Source organism: Dreissena polymorpha, chromosome 13 (genome assembly GCF_020536995.1).
Source record: "Dreissena polymorpha isolate Duluth1 chromosome 13, UMN_Dpol_1.0, whole genome shotgun sequence".
In the NCBI taxonomy this organism is placed as follows: domain Eukaryota; kingdom Metazoa; phylum Mollusca; class Bivalvia; order Myida; family Dreissenidae; genus Dreissena; species Dreissena polymorpha.
The window spans coordinates 5,795,427-5,814,001 of NC_068367.1; the positions used below are offsets into that span (position 1 = coordinate 5,795,427).

The following is an 18,575-nucleotide window of genomic DNA, read 5'->3' on the forward strand; positions in this document are numbered from 1 at the left end:
TGACCGCTGTTCTCAGGTTACCAATTTTTAGATGGTTGGCCAGTTGTAGTATTGCTAGGTGGATATGTCACCCAGTCATTTGCACACTGTGTAAAGTAAACAAAGGCTCATTGCGGATAAGAAATAAAGTTATATAAATTATTTCTCTTGAATAATGATAAAAAAAAAATTCAAAAAGAGAGATTATACGATTTTGTCAAATATTTATTAATTTACATAAAAATTGTGTAAAAACTCATTAAACATATATTTTAATATAAATTAAAATAACAGTTAAGAAGAACATGTGTCGAAAAATGCGAAATAAGCAAGATATTTAATTATGAAATCGAAACAGGCTGTACAGTCGAATTTGCCAGCATGTAAATCATGACTGTACGATGTGAATCTAAATTTAGTTTAACGGTTCATTTTAAATTCCTGCAACAATGTATATTCATTTGACACACAAACACTTACTTAAAAGACGAATGCTTCTGTTATTGTAGGAAAATATGTACAAAATATCTTCTTCACAAAAGGCTCGGGGCGCTAATTTGTCTTTACTGCATTTTATGAAATTCGTCTTTAATGTATCATTTTTCTTGCCTATTTTGTGTTATTGTAACATATTTTATCAATATATTACAATTTAACACATATACAAAATCCTATAGTCTCGCTTTAAGATTAAACAACCCTCTTGCATAAAGGCCAAAATTTTGTTGTAAAAATGTTCTCAGGTGACTGCTGTTCTTAGATGACTGCTGTTCTAAGATGACTACTGTTCTCATGTGACTGTTGTTCTTAGATGACCGCTGCTCTCAGGTGACTACTGTTCTCATGTGACTTCTGTTCTCATGTGACTACTGTTCTCATGTGACTACTGTTCTCATGTGACTGCTGTTCTTATATGATCGCTGCTCTCAGGTGACTACTATTCTCATGTGACTGCTGTTCTAAGATGACTTCTGTTCTCAGGTGACTACTGTTCTCAGTTGACTACTGTTCTCATGTGACTACTGTTCTCAGGTGACTACTGTTCTCAGGTGACTACTGTTCTCATGTGATAGCTGTTCTTATGTGACTGCTGTTCTCAGTTGTCTATTGTTCTCAGGTGACTGCTGAGTCAGGTTTGACTGTATATCTCTAATGAGGTGCCATGCAAGGTTGTCTGTTGTTCTCAGGTGACTGCTGAGTCAGGTTTGACTGTATATCTCTAATGACATGTCAGGTGACTTCTGAGTCAGGTTTGACTGTATATCTCTAATGAGGTGCAATGCAAGATGACTGCTGAGTCAGGTTTGACTGTATATCTCTAATGAGGTGCCATTCAAGGTGACTGCTGAGTCAGGTTTGACTGTATATCTCTAATGAGGTGCCATTCAAGGTGACTGCTGAGTCAGGTTTGACTGTATATCTCTAATGAGGTGCCATAGAAGGCTCTCAAGACCAACTTTAATGGACAAACATTGGTTTTCTGCCTATCAAATATATCTTTAATGAGACTTAATACCATACATGCCATACGTCCCGATCTCGGCGGGACAGTCCCGCTTTTGGGCCCTTTGTCCCGCCGTCCCGATATGAGACGATTTGTCCCGACATTCGTAAAAAACGATGTAAGGTCTATAGGTTCCCAATAAAATTCGCTATTCAAACTCTGTTTCGCTAACACTCACCCCCGCTAATCCCTTTATTGCCCTCAAATAACAATCCGCTTCTACTTATCGTGTGTACCAGTGTTGTTTATGACACCTTATCAGCGATTTATCGGCTAATTATTGATTTGATCAGGCATTCACACCATGGTGGTCTTCAAGATAGTGGTCGCTTATTGCTATCGATAGTTGTATTATAATGAAATAAATGTTGAAAATGTGTTTATTTTTGTATTTGTTTGAAACGGTTTACAAAACAATTTTTTTGTAAAATTAACTCAACGTCATTAATGAGTCTTTTACATTCAATGTTTAGTTCATAAATAGCGGGATAATCCGAATGTGCAATATACCAAAATCGCAACAAACAGTCCAATAAGTGATACCCATCCTGTCTAGTGTAATTGGGTGTAATTGTTATAAAACAACGAGGTGCTATGCATGACAGCTTGACCCTACTCCAATTAAGCTAAAAACAACGAGCTGCTATGCATGACAGTTTGACCCTACTCCAATTAAGCCACGACAATTGACAAGTAACAAACTGCGCATGGATACATGCTTAAAAAAACATCGCAACAAACAGTAAAAGTGGTTCCCATCTTGTCTTTTGTTATTGTAATAAAAACAACATGTTGGTATTCATCACAGTTTGACACTACCCCAATACAGCGCCTGACAATTCACAATTCAGTTTAATCTGTGTATATAAGAAGAAAACAAAATATGATTATTAACATTAGAAAAAAATAATTCGAGTAAAGCATCCATAGACTTCTTTTTGTATGAAAAAGAAAAAAATCCATAGACTTCTTTTGTTCTTTTGTTTTTGTTGGTGTAAAAACTGTTGAGGCGTTGTTGAGATTTAAAATGAACACAAAGACGGTTTGCTTCCACCAAAAACCTACCTCGGAAATGTGTACGGCCGCGCATTCCGTGTGTAACTGTTCGGTAGATAGTTTGCTGTAACCCGTACTTTCAGTGTACTGGATAGCCTCCCCTGCGTTAATGTTTGCCCTTGAAATTAATATAATGAGTATTGTTTTCGTAATGTTCTAGATTTTGTACTCTAAAAAGATGAATATTATCCTCGTTGTTTGCTATTGTATTATTTTATAAAACTGTTATTGTTATGTTTTAGATTCCATGCTTCACATCAGATGTTTTATGTCTTGAATAAAAGTATCAAGAGTATTTGTTAGTACTATACTGACTACAGTGAAGGTGAAATGATAGATCGTTTTAGGTGTCCCGCTTTTTGGTCAAATGTCCCGACAATTTTTTATGTAATGTCCCGCTTTGGACCTAAAAAATTATGGCATGTATGCTTAATACAGTGAGAGGCCTGTGTGTCTTTTTCAGGGAATTAATGAGAACTGCAGTTAATTTGGACAAAATTGATCTTGGATTAACTGAGAGTGTGAAATAATAACACAATGTATAAGTATTGCAGGAAGATTTGACAACTTCAGTTGTGCTGTGAAGCAATATGATCAATTATGTATGCATGATGAAACATCAATAAATGTTCTTACATATCATTTTTAGTAGGGTGTGAGAAATTTCTGCTCCATCTAAGTCATTTAGGTTTTGTTTTGCATGACCATTTCCTGTTTGGGACAAAATTTAAGCAGTAACACTTCATAGCAGTTTTGTTGTATTTGTGGCTATGTTTTTGAGATCTAATAAGTTATAAAAGCAACAAAACTGAATTATTATATTGCAGCATCCTTGCCATAATAGTCTTTCAAAATTATGGACACCTTAGATAAATTTTGAATCAATGCTGCACAATCCACATATTTGAGCCATGTTCTGGAGAAACAGGGGCTTATAGCATGTGTGTAACGTGTTGTTCCAGATAAGCCTATGAAGTTTGCACAGGCTAATGAGGAATGATACTTTCCACTTTTTATGGTATTTTTTGTTTAAAGGAAGTCTCTTGATAGTGGAAATAAGGTTATGGCAGAATGCACAGGCTAATCTGGGACGGCACTTGATGCACATGCATTAAACCCCGTTTTCCCAGAGCGATGCTTTTATGTTTTTTGTTACTGAACTATTGCAATGTTTGTGGTCAATGCATACAGATGGTATGCGATTTTCAAAAAAAGGTTTCCCCTTCAAACTTTCTCCTCATTTTTACGCTTAAACATGGATACACTCCGCTAAAACATGGTCAGATTATCAGCTTAAACAATGATGCACTCCACTAAAACATGGATGCACTCCACTAAAACATGGACACACTCTAAAACATGGACACACTCCACTAAAACATGGACAAACTCTACTAAAACACGGACACGCCTCACTTATACATGGGCCTAACTGTGCACCTGCTGACAGTGTTATGTGAACTTAAGGACTGGTGGAAAACTGTCTCAAATTGTTGTCAATGGTGTTCCCAATGAATGGAGGGAGATGTTATCATTTTTTGCTTGTCAACTGTCAGATGATGGCCAGAGGAAACAGGGCACACTGCACTGTCCACATTGTGATGTGGTTTCAGTATTGTGTTGGTGGTTTGGTTTGTGTTTTTTTGGTTGGTGTTTTTTAGGATATATTTAATTTATGGAGTTTAGACTTTAAGAAAGATGTAATGATGTGAAAAAGTTGGATCTTAGAACCTTTTTAGGAAGGTAAGACTAAAAGTGCAAGGTAACTTTTATTAAATGGATCATTCGTGAACAATTGGATGTTTTGACTTGTGTTTTGTTTAATGTTTCAATGTGCTTTTTGTTTGACTGACATTGTGGCATAATTTTTCAAGTGAGAGAACATTGAACATGTAAATGTCTTTGAAAAGTAGTGGAACATCTTTTGAAAAAAGCAAATGTAAGTTTATTGTACATTCTGATAAGATTTTATTATGATTTATTAATGTTATTTGAAATTGATTGGATTTAAAGCGCATAAAAAGTTTTTTGCAAGGAATTTAAATGGAGCAGATACCGGGTTATTCAAATATTTGGGAAGAAAGCAAAAATATTGTAGGTGAATTTGAAGCATATGGCCCATGTAGCTCTAAGATACTTATCAGGGATTATGCTGGGGTAATGTTGCCTCATTGTTGAATTATGTGCATCTTGGATGCCAGCTGTTTGTATTGGGTTTTGGGCATGTGTTGGGCAAACTGCATGCTTTGAAGATGGATCAGTAGTACTGGGAGGAAGAAATACAGTAGAAATCAAAGTACTGAAAAAATTTGCGAAAAAAATTTGGGTATAAAAACAAATTTGGGTACGAAAAATTATTTGGGAACAAAAAAAATTGGGACCGAAAAAAATGTGGGTACGAACAAAAAATTGTGGATGAAAAAAAATTGGGTACGAAAAAAAAATTGGGTACGAAAAAAAAATTGGGTACGAAAAAAAAATGGGTACGCAAAATTTTAGGTACAGAAAAAAAATTGGGGGAACGGGAAAGTAGTACCTGTGGGGAACTTGACCCACATTCGCACATTTTCGGCCCTTTCCGTCAAACATCAGATAAGTTCCTCGAAGGCAATAGTATGAATACACATTTCGGAAGCGGTAATGTGGTCCTACCTATGCGCGTCAAAATGTAAGCGAAATATGTACACAAGTCTGTCAGGAATGATTGAATTAACGAAGAAAATCATGTATTGATGTAAGTTTTTTGAAGGAATGTGCAGAAAATATATTAAACAAGAGCTGTGTTTGTGAAACACAATGCCCCCTGCTGCGCAGCTTTGAAGCCATATATTTTACCTTTGACCTTGAAGGATGACCTTGACCTTTCACCACTCAAAATGTGCAGCTCCATGACATCCATATGCATGCCGAATATGGAGTTGCTATCTTCAATATTGCAAAATTTGACCTTTGACCTTGACCTTGAAGGATGACCTTGACCTTTCACCAATCAATATGTGCAGCTCTATGAGATACGCATGCACGCCAATATTGAAAAAGTTATGGCCAATGTTAAAGTTTTTGGACAGACAGACAGACGCTTTATATTTGACATTTGACCTTGAAGGATGACCTTCACCTTTCACAACTGAAAATGTGCAGCTCCATGAGATGCACATGTATGCCAAATATCAAGTTGCTATGTTCAATATTAAAACAGTTATGGCCATTAAAGTTTTCGGACGGACGGACAGACCGACACACTGACTGACTGACTGACAGTTCAACTGATATAGGCCACCCTACCAGGGGCATAAAAAGCAATGGCGATATTTTTCGCAGCCACATAATTGTTAATAGTTTGATATCACAAAATGAAAGTGAAAGTAGAACTGTCAAAAATGACAACCTGTCAACGTGTTGTTTTTGCTGGCACGAGAGGGCGATTACACTCAATGTGTTCACATTTTGACCATAGGCTTTGTCAATGACCTTTATAGTATGGGTAGCTTTGATATTATTTATTGCTATCATGTAACTGCATGATTGTTTATATGTTTACAATACACAAAGCATAAATAATGATATAAATATACTGATTGAGCTTATAAAAATCTGAGAACTATAGCCAGGTCAATTAAAGACTTAAAATACAATTTTGTGTCCTGATTTCATGAAAAAATGACCATGCATGTCCTAGATTTCAAATTCAAGGCCCTGGTGTGACACATTGGTAGCATTACCGTTAAATTGTTACCAGGCTTATGAAATTAGTTTTTATTGAACTATCTAAGGAAATCTAAACCAGGCACTGATTTTTCTTGTTTTAATACAGTCATAGATCAGTTGCGGCCTCTGGGTAATGACCAATTTTTGCTTACTTGTCACACCCTTAAAACTTTTCACACGTCTATAATAGCAAATCTGGATTTAGGTGATCTTCAATGGTACATTTAAACTTTAGCTCTGTTACAAGAGTGCTGGTAAAGTCCAGTCACATATTTAAATCTAGGCCATGTCAAAATCAAAGTGTCAAAGACAAATGAAAGATGCGTTCATTAAATATTGTCCAGTTGTTTACTACACTGTAACTCCAATATAACGCAGATGACGGGGTCCAAGCCACGCAACAGCCTTATAAACGTTTTGAGCTTATTTATTTATATTGTCATGCTGTGTTGTCATCCGCAAATACATGCATATAAATCGAATCGAACGATTACAGTATATATACCGCTTTTCTAATGTGCACATACGAACGATAACAGTATATATACCGCTTTTCTAATGTGCATATTTGTCCGATAATCCAATATAATTACAACATCACTTACGAAAAAATAATGTTAAACATTTATTACAAGAAATATGTTTACGAATTTCGTAAACAAATTCATATGCCTACGCCATTTTTTCAGAAAAATAGTACAGTGCAGTATGGGACACAGCTTTCATTGGACGAACGAATTTAAATTTAGATTGAATGCAATACGATACATGTTCAAAGTAATGTTTTATTGCGTCATACGCAGCATGTAAAAAAACGTGCTTTCCGTGGACTTTCTGATAACGGGCAAAAATTTAAGTGAATCTCTGTTAACAATTACACTGCGTTAGCATGTAAATAAATCGTCAGGATTTTTTAATTTACTTTTTGTATACGTACTGAAACATTAAACATACAGAAAGATCTTTTTATGTATCAAGCTTGTATAGCATATTATAAATGATAACACACTTACACAGCCATAGTTTATACAATGAAATACAATACACGATAAAAATAAAACATAAACAGGTCATCGTTTTAAATAAGTTTAATTTGATAATTATTAAGCTTGCTTTTACCTTATTGAAATTAGCGCACCGAACCGCTCTGATAGGGAATATATGTAATAAACACGGATTCGCGAGTTTGCACACCTTTATTGACATTACACAACAGGTTAACACCAATTAGCTGTCGAGTGTTGTTTAACCACTAATCGATAAAAATCAGTTAAACGAACGGATAAAGCAATCAAGCTGTGATCGCCGGCTTCTTTGAATTTTGTGAAAATACAAGTAGTTGCACAACATGGATTTGAATCAGAAATGGAAGGTTGGAGAAAAAACGGGATCCAAGCACCCCCCGCGTTATATTGGACACTGGACACAGTGTTATAACGGACCGCACTATATTGGAGTTACAGTGTACTGCTGTAAGTTTTTATATAATATGACTGATGAACATCATGTGAGAGAAAATTCACATTATTATTGTATATCAGGTTTAGCAGCCTTTTAGATAACAAAGTATGCTAGTTTTCAATGTCGCTTCTAGGGAACAAACCCGTAGGGCTTTAAGGAAGATTCTGAAATTTTCGATCCCTCGAGAGCAACCAAACCAAAAATTAAGTCAAATATTGCCGACTCGGTTTTTTGAGTCGGTTCATGAGGGATAATGGAGCTTGATTGGTCATTGTCGGCTCTGGTACTACTTACATGTACCCCGGGTACTCTTAAGTATAATAACATGTACCCTGGGTACTCTAAGTATACTTACATGTACCCCAGGTACGGTAAATAAACGTAATTGTACTCGGTCCAAATTAGACTGTACCGGAGTTGTATTCGCGCCCAAAATCCGATGTCGTAAAACGCGCAACCGATGATCTTAAACACACTTCTCTTCAAAAAACACTGCATCAACATGCTTTTTGAGTATGTGTTCCGATAATATAGAGGCCATTCTACAGAAAATTTACATAAATGTGTAATTACAAAAAAATAGTCGACAACGGCTGATTTAGGGTACATTTTAGTATATTTATCGTACCCGGGATACATGTAAGTATACTTAAGAGTACCCGGGGTACATGTATGTAGTACCCGAGCCGACAATGAACAATCAAGCGATAATGGAAGGTGCAACATCTCTCACGCCCCCTAGCATCGCCTTTAGCAGTATTCAATTCTCAACAGGAAAGTGCTGGAGTCATTGATCCCGAGGGACAAGAAAAACAATTGATTAATTTTCGAAATAAAAAATTTGATTAATGACAATTCTATTATTTGAGCCAGGTCACAGGAAAAGTGCAGTCAAATCAGTATCCAATTACATTATTTGTTATTGTCAGAAAAACGCTTTTAAGCAAACAGCTTTCAAGCGACTGCAGGCTGATCTAGATCCAAACTGGCCACAATCGCCTTGATGTCTCTTTTACTGTGACACAGTTCATTTAACTTTAAAATGATAAAAAGTACTAACACTAAGAAAGAGTACGAACCAGTAAAGAATTGAAATCAATGTTGAATTTCAGGACAGCTTGGTGATCTGCAAATCCCCGATGAAATGTTGATATCGGGTATCATAGTCATTCAATAAGTCGCAAAATGCTCGAATACAATTTATAAAGCACAATGTGACTTATATTGATAACTAAAAATACCAGTATGCCAGTTTTGCCGTGTCAAGCTGTTACTATCCAGAAAGTCCTTCTTTACATCGAGTATATATCCTTCGAATTCCAACTATTGTTGTCATAAGCGGAGATTTAGTGTATAAATAATTCATATATCCTAAATGACAGCTTCTAAATAGCCAAACAAGCCAATTTATGCAGTAAGAAAGTTTTGAATCGAGACACTCATGGGGGCGGCCATTGTTGAATGTTGAAACACGAACGACAACTCTGCTTGGAGAATGTTATCAATGACGCGCAATCTCCTACGCAGTGGCGAATGCAAAAGGGAAGTAACTGAAAAATCCAGTTATCTCTATCGGACTGGCTCGGTCTTTTACATAGGTCGCCATTGTGAAAAAATTTTTGATGGTTATGATACCTTGGACGATGCTGTTTCAGCATCGTCAAAAATCATGACAAAGAAATCTAGTAATATTAGGCCACGACTTTTATATTTCTTGGTTTACAAAACCGCCGACCCTAATTTTTGGAAAATGGGAAAAAAAATAAAATCGGAAAATCGTCTTTTTTTTATATATTTTATTCCCGACCGCACTGAAAAACGAGCGAAACGAGAAAAAAAACGATCCGGTTTGAGTACGGTTGCGAATAAAATCAAGTAAGTACAATCAACGATTGGTTCACATATATTACAGAGATCGGGATATTTTTCAGTGTGACACAGTATGTACCAGTTCTTTTATGGGCACTTCTCAAAATTTATTTAATTACAGACAAAAGGAAAATCAGCGTCAGTAAAATGTCGACCGCATCAAAATTTATTTCCGAGTCTGTGACGCAACTATATTGTTTAACATGTTTATTATATTAAACAAACCCGATATTATAGTAGATAAAAAAAGTATTACCTTGCAATTTGATAATTAGTATAAATAATCCAATAAAACACTGCCATTATTTACGATGTATGTGTTTAGGAATTTTGTAAACACGTCCGCCATAGTTTATAAGAACTGTACAGAAAGTTTGGAAATCGGAACAAATCGGTATATCTCGGAAAATCATTGATAAATGTATTTGTCGTTTTAATGCTTAGGGCCGAGTAATTTCGGTAAATCGGAACTCAACTTGCGTAAAATACTAGCTCAATTAACTGTTAAACTCCGCCTCCGTTCTCTGCAAAAGATTCGAAGGCGGAGCTATGCACGTGCTATTATTAAATTGGAGGATTGCAATTGAGAAACAAACGCACGATTGGTTCGGCATGTTGATTGCTAGACAAAGGAAGCCAATTTTGTCGGCGCGAAATTTGTCGCTTTATTGCTTCAGACAGCAAGCGGCTTTCCTTTGATGACGTCAAACTGTCAATTCACACAGACTGCACATTTTCGGAAGACTAACTGGCTCCTTGTTTACAATTCCAGTAAAAACACTTGCTAACATTAAACTTTGGATTAAATTATCAAAATAAAGCAAAAGCCAAGTTGACAAATATGATTGTATTAATTCGCGTCAGTTCAAATAAGACGTTTTGCGTTGTAAATCAACGAGTTTTCATGACAACAACAACTTTAACAAACATTACAGCGACGACGCGGGGATCGATCTACGTCGATTTTTTTTCATGGACGATGTCATAAGTCCAATAAGAGCAAACACATACTTTGTGTATGAGTAGTTTATCTTATATAAGATTTATGCAACGGGCATCGCATTGCGTAATGGTGCGCATCGAATTACGGAAATGAAGCGCAGTTTTTCGTTTTAATGGGAGAAGAACGCATGTCATTTAATGGAGTGTTTAAAATTGCCTGATGTTACAAAAGGTGCTTTTAGGTGACTCATTTCATTTGAAGATATAGATGTGTTTCATTGCATAATTTGATTTTTCGTCTCTGTGTTAAGGTTATAAAAGATATGATGTCTTTGTTCTGATGTTATTAGTATTAACTTATTTTTCCAATGATGTTTTTTTTTTTTTTTTTTTCGACCGCCCGATGGACCATTTTCAAAATAATTTTTGTAAACCAATAAAAAAAAAAGTCGTGGCCTTAATATTAATCAAAAGGAAAAAAATCCACTACAAGAAATGTAGAGGAAGAAATCCAGAGAAAGAAATCCAGAGGAAGAAATTTAGAAGAAGGAATTCAGAGGAAGACATTCAGAGGAAGAAATCAAAAGGAAAAAATTCAGAGGAAAAAAAAAGGAAGAAATGCAGAGGAAAAATTCAGAGGAAGAAATCATGAGGAAGAAATCCAGAGGAAGAAATTAAGAGTAAGAAATCCAGAGGAAGAAATTCAGAGGAAGAAATCCAGAGGCAGAAATTCAGAGAAAGAAAAATAGAGGAAAAATTCAGAGGAAAAAATATAGAGGAAGAAACCCAGTGGAAGAAATCCAGGTCTTTCTTTGTCTCAATACAGGGTATGAAGATCATGGAAACATGACTGACTCAAGGTCACAAAACTCTCGGCACATGCATTAAGCCCTGTTTTTGCAGAGCATCGCTCCTATCTAATACATGTACAGGACTGGCAGTTTGATGTGGCTCCTATCGAATACATGTACAGGACTGGCAGTTTGATGTGGCTTCTATCTAATACATGTACAGGACTGGCAGTTTGATGTGGCTCCAATCTAATACATGTACAGGACTGGCAGTTTGATGTGGCTCCAATCTAATACATGTACAGGACTGGCAGTTTGATGTGGCTCCTATCAAATACATGTACAGGACTGGCAGTTTGATGTGGCTCCTATCTAATACATGTACAGGACTGGCAGTTTGATGTGGCTCCAATCTAATACATGTACAGGACTGGCAGTTTGATGTGGCTCCAATCTAATACATGTACAGGACTGGCAGTTTGATGTGGCTCCAATCTAATACATGTACAGGACTGGCAGTTTGATGTGGCTCCTATCTTATACATGTACAGGACTGGCAGTTTGATGTGGCTCCTATCAAATACATGTACAGGACTGGCAGTTTGATGTGGCTCCAATCTAATACATGTACAGGACAGGCAGTTTGATGTGGCTCCTATCAAATACATGTACAGGACTGGCAGTTTGATGTGGCTCCTATTTAATACATGTACAGGACTGGCAGTTTGATGTGGCTCCAATCTAATACATGTACAAGACTGGCAGTTTGATGTGGCTCCTATCTAATACATGTACAGGACTGGCAGTTTGATGTGGCTCCTATCTAATACATGTACAGGACTGGCAGATTGATGTGGCCCCTATCTATTACATGTACAGGACTGGCAGTTTGATGTGGCTCCTATCAAATACATGTACAGGACTGGCAGTTTGATGTGGCTCCTATCTAATACATGTACAGGACTGGCAGTTTGATGTTGCTCCTATCTAATACATGTACAGGACTGGCAGTTTGATGTTGCTCCTATCTAATACATGTACAGGACTGGCAGTTTGATGTTGCTCCTATCTAATACATGTACAGGACTGGCAGTTTGATGTTGCTCCTATCTAATACATGTACAAAACTGGCAGTTTGATGTGGCTCCTATCTAATACATGTACAGGACTGGCAGTTTGATGTGGCTCCAATCTAATACATGTACAAGACTGGCAGTTTGATGTGGCTCCTATCTAATACATGTACAGGACTGGCAGTTTGATGTTGCTCCTATCTAATACATGTACATGACTGGCAGTTTGCTGTGGCTCCTATCTAATGCATGTACAGGACTGGCAGTTTGATGTGGCACCTATCTAATACATGTACAGGACTGGCAGTTTGATGTGGCTCCTATCTAATACATGTACAGGACTGGCAGTTTGATGTGGCTCCTATCTAATACATGTACAGGACTGGCAGTTTGATGTTGCTCCTATCTAATACATGTACAAGACTGGCAGTTTGCTGTGGCTCCTATCTAATACATGTACAGGACTGGCAGTTTGATGTAGCACCTATCTAATACATGTACAGGACTGGCAGTTTGATGTGGCTCCTATCTAATACATGTACAGGACTGGCAGTTTGATGTTGCTCCTATCTAATACATGTACAGGACTGGCAGTTTGATGTGGCTCCAATCTAATACATGTACAGGACTGGCAGTTTGATGTGGCTCCTATCTAATACATGTACAGGACTGGCAGTTTGATGTGGCACCTATCTAATACATGTACAGGACTGGCAATTTGATGTTGCTCCTATCTAATACATGTACAGGACTGGCAGTTTGATGTGGCTCCTATCTAATACATGTACAGGACTGGCAGTTTGATGTGGCTCCTATCTAATACATGTACAGGACTGGCTGTTTGATGTAGCACCTATCTAATACATGTACAGGACTGGCAGTTTGATGTGGCTCCTATCTAATACATGTACAGGACTGGCAGTTTGATGTTGCTCCTATCTAATACATGTACAAAACTGGCAGTTTGATGTGGCTCCTATCTAATACATGTACAGGACTGGCAGTTTGATGTGGCTCCTATCAAATACATGTACAGGACTGGCAGTTTGATGTGGCACCTATCTAATACATGTACAGAACTGGCAGTTTGATGTGGCTCCTATCTAATACATGTACAGGACTGGCAGTTTGATGTGGCTCCAGTCTAATACATGTACATGACTGGCAGTTTGATTTGGCTCCAATCTTATACATGTACATGACTGGTAGTTTGATGTGGCTCCAATCTAATACATGTACAGGACTGGCAGTTTGATGTGGCTCCTATCTAATACATGTACAGGACTGGCAGTTTGATCTTTTAAAGGAACATCTTTTTTGCTTATAGGTCATTGTTGTTTCAAATTCAATTGAAGCACAACAAGGGTTAGATTGTAAACACATAACCATCTATTACCATTGATTTCCAGATGTCGACTATTCTGTGTGCTTTAATATACATTTGATGAAAATGATGAGCCATATAAAACATGGCTTGATTTGATTTGTGGGAAAGACATTATCAACTGAGAGAGCACTACGTCTGCTTCTGCAGAAATCATGATCTATGGTCACCAAGGGTGTCTGTTTTGGATTACTAGAATAATTACAAAATAATTGCTTACATAGTTGGTTTGTTTTTTAAAAAAAAGTTGCAATGTATTATGAACTAGCTAACATTTGTTAAAGTAACAGATAGATCATTGTTACACTAAGATTGCACTTTATTTCTGATTGGTAGGTAATATTTGTTGTTTTTAGCTGAACTGAGCACAACTTCCTTATGAGAAGCTTTTGTGACTGCCTTTATTCTGTTTTGTGTTGTCACCATTTACCTTGCTAACACTTTAGAGGCCACATTTATTGTCCAACCTTCTTTAAGACTTGGTCAGAACATTTGCCCCCAATGAAATCTTGGCTGAGTGTGAATTTGGGTCACATGAGGTAAATAACTATGTCACAAGGTCAAATTAAGAAAAAAGATTGTTAATGATAATTCTAATGATATCTTTATCTTTTTAAGCTGTGTTAGAAAACGGTTCCAGTTGGTTTTAAAAACATTACCACCGAGGGGGGGGGGGGGTTCGCTCAAGAAGTCTTATTTAAAATCAAATCTTCATTAGTCTTATTTATTTCAGCTCTAGTGCATCGAAAGCCTAAGGCTTATTGAAACCCTCCAGTCCATTTCCTGCTATCCTGGGTAGAACCCATGACATACTTGGTGTCTTTAACAACTTTACTGGCACTTGAATGTGCTGTTACTTATATAGGATCTGGCACGAGTTATCATATCATACCATATTTTATTAAACAAGTTCAGGAATTTCGTTAGTAAGCGAGCCTTTGGCGAGTTTAATAAAATATGGTATGATATGACGAGTGTCAGACCTTTTTTATCACATGCTTTTAAATGAGCAAATTAAATAAATATTTACGCAAAATAATGATAAATCCGGAATGTTGTTTACATTTCCCGACGTCATTTGACGTTGCAGCGTCATTTCAGCAAAACAACAAAATGCGATTGATCAATACACGAAAACTAAGCCAATGAAAACGCTTAAAAATTTTGTATTACACATGTGTAATATAAAAAAATATGTAATGGTTATATTATATGGGAAACAGGGTATAATGGCATGTGATAAATTTAATTATTGTATGCTTGAACTTAAGAATATTTGAGAGATTGTTCACAACAGCTCTAACTTCCAAAATTACTTGTAGAATATTCTATGAACTGTTTCATTTAACATGTCAAAATCTTGATGTTACAGATATGAATAAACATACATTCATATAGCGAAGCTAAGCTGATTTTTATCAAAGGGGTTTATGATGAAGCAGTCATAAAATTGCTATAAAACCATCTTTCAGAATTATTAGGGGTCAATGACCTGGGACTATTCTACCAGTTTAGTGCTTCTGTGTATCTGGCCGATTGTGGTGGTTTGAGATCACAAGCAGTCTATATATCTGAGCATGGCAGCCTTTTTTAAGACGTTTTACAGATATTGTTTGTAAACAAACAATTGTTTCATGAAAGGATCTGTCTATACAATAAGTCAGTTAATGTTTGCAGTGTGCAAAGAGAGTGTGCTCATGATTATGGGAAACCTTGGCTGATTATGTGTGAAGATATATTGTGCTGATACTGCATGTTAGGCCAGTAAATGTTGAGATAATGTGAGATGCAATACACTAGGTGAGCTGGCTGGAGAACCTAGGTGTTCATGGAATACTTTATTGTGTAGTCACCAATTACTTTGTCAACCAATGAATGGAGAATGGAATGCGTTTCAGCTATTGTTTTAAAGCTTGTGTTTTTTTAAGACAGGAGTAAAGATAATTTATGTTGTTTAGTTTTGAGAGGTTTGAAGTTTGCTGTGAAGGATCTTGAGTGAAATTGAAGGATTTATACAAATTAACAATATGTTCACATGGACTATCTTATCTGTGATATTTTGTAACTTGATTGTTTGGGCTTTCTAACGCTTTAATTAGGTATGTACTTAAGTGTTCTTATTTCCTAGAAATGAATTGTAAAGCTTTAAAGAAGCAATTATCATGTACATGTAGTTAGCCTTATACTCTTGAAGCCTATATTAACTTGTGTTGTTTTTATGGCACTTTAATTTGTTTTGCTCAACTCAGTTATCCCAGTTTTCAAGCAGCTCTTAAGTATGATCAATAAAAAGTTTTGTTTTGAAACAATTGCATTGAGGTGACATCGCAAAGGAAATATTTGTAACCATTTGGTGTGCCAAGCACATGGAATTCAAAGATCTTTAGGTGTTCAAAATCCATGACTCATCATAGGTTTAAAGATTCGGTAAACAAAACTTGTGTACACTACGCGACCCGTGATTTTTGCCTAATTTGCGAAGTCAAGGCGGGCATTTTGCTTTTTGGGTGGAAAATCACCGCGATTTCACGTGACTCGTCACTCCGACGTCGCGCGAGAGCAAGATAATCTTCGCGCTAAATCCCCTCAATGTTGTGGTGATTCGCTGCGATTCGCCGCAATTCGCCGTGATCGCAGTGACAACGATGACTCGCCAATTCATGCATAGAAACCGAATCGTATCGATAACTTTATACATGTACATAACACTTCTAATGTTCACAAATATCTGATAACCCAACATAAAAAAATAATCTTGAACATTTATGTCGGTAAATATGTGTGAGAATTTCATTAAAACAACCATATGCCTACGCCATTTTTCAGAAGTGTAAAAAGTACAGCGCATAATGTGGGACACAGCTTTCATTGGACGAGCGTATTTAAATTTAGATTGATACAATACGATCTTACAAAAAACGTTTTATTGCGTCATACGCCTTCATGTAAAAAACGTTTTCATCCTGGAAATTGTGCTATTAATGCATAATATTATCAAAACATTTTTTTCACACGTAAAGCATTGTAACAAATTATTATGCTATTCAAAACAAATATACCATAAGTATAAATGTTCCGTTAAATTCCCAAATGAGAATAAAAATTTATAATCTGAAACACACTTCCGATGTTTTAATGTTAACATGACGTTTACAAATGCTTTCAATATAGTCATCATGTATATTTCCCGACAAAAGAGTGCGAAAATTATGCGGCAATGTACAGGGTCAAGGTATAGGAGTGTGCAAGTATTGATTTTTTATACAAACTGCGTAGCGCAGAGAACATTGAATTCTGTTTATTTCGGTTAAATGTTTCTTTGGTATTTTTAAAACAGTTATATCGCCAACAATTTGATATTTCTTTTACAGTCAATTCAAATCAAACACGCCGTATCAGTATCATTACTGATAGAAGTAAAACATAATACCTTGACTTGTATAGTTTTTTTGTTGTGAGAGACCATCTGAGTAAACGCCGAAAAATATATCCAAACTGTTATTTTTTGTCAATGCCCTTTGATCCATTATCGCACTTAAATGGCAGCGCCATCTTGTTGTTTCTGTGATTGTCACATCTTTTCACAGTTTGAACACGTACAAAGAATGCCAATTAGACACTTGAACAAACATTATCACCCGCTGGACAGTACACACTAAATAATCAAATGTTGAGGGTTTTTTGTTTTTGGCGTGAAAACCCAGAGAAATGCATGTACATTATACATCATCATAAATTTATTGAACTCTGCGAACGCTAAGTGCTACGTTGATATACTCGTGTTTTTTTTCAGCAAAACAAACACAATGTTTAACGGCTTTAATATATAGGCAATGATGTAATAACAACAAATTATATACCACGATGTAATAATAACATGTACTTAAAAATAGCACAGTAATGTATTTCCGATTTCCGGCTTTTCAAGCATTGTGAATGTATGTACAAGGCTCGGAAAGTAACGCGAGTAACACGAGTTATCCGCATTGGAGCCTGAAGCAGAAAATAAATAAGTATAGCATATTTTAGTCCAAATAATTAGATGTAATCTACCGATTACATTTAACCTTTAAATGAAAGTGTTACTTTAACAATTTTCCGTGTCTTAAGGCGCAAATATTTTGCTAAACACTGTTAACAAAAGGGCTACACGTAATAATTCTTAATGAAATGCAAAAATAAGTATTAACATAATTAATAACGTCAATAAACACACACGGTAAGATCAAAGTTTAAATGGAAAACTTATATCATATTTCTTGTAAATTACCAAATTATTAGTTTCATCGAAATCAAATACCATGTAGAGAAACAAGGTATTTATAACCGACCAATGACGAAACACTATGCAACTTTCAATTTACACAGTGCTTCGCTACACGTATATTGCAACAATATGGAATTTGAACAGTGGTAGTGTATTCGGGCCTGGAATATAATTGATTGTAAGTTTTAATAAACATTCTGCTAATGCGATTAGTTAAATAATGCTTACATGTTATGTAAAATAATTATTGCATGATCATTCTTCTGCGCTGTTATGTTAATTTGGAGCCGTTAAAGCTTCCGACATTACTTCATCACGTTCATGTCGGAACGGGAGTATTTTAGCTAATACGCCCATTGCATACAACAACAACAAAAGCTTTATTATTGCAATGTATAATTAAGTGTATACATATATGTTACATGTACATGTAATGTAGTGTAACCCTTAATGTAAATCTCTTAAAAAGGTGAACCACGGCGGTTCGCGGTGATTTGCAGTGATACGCGCTGATTGCGTAACAGCGAGATACATCGCGCGA

General features: G+C 36.2%; 1 protein-coding gene across 13 annotated transcripts in view; it reads left to right on the top strand.

Annotated features, from left to right (window-relative positions):
* LOC127855428 (transmembrane protein 198-like) overlaps nt 1–18,575 on the top strand; it is a 268,058-nt gene that overhangs the window by 63,234 nt on the left and 186,249 nt on the right. Inside the window, exon 1 of one of the 13 annotated variants that reach the window (XM_052390978.1) lies at nt 15,513–15,866. The exons of 11 other annotated variants lie outside the window; for them this stretch is intronic. The gene's annotated coding sequence lies outside the window, so the exon portion shown is untranslated. Of the gene's footprint in view, nt 1–15,512; nt 15,867–18,575 lie in introns of those variants that run through there. One more of the 13 variants, XM_052390977.1, reaches the window with a different exon arrangement.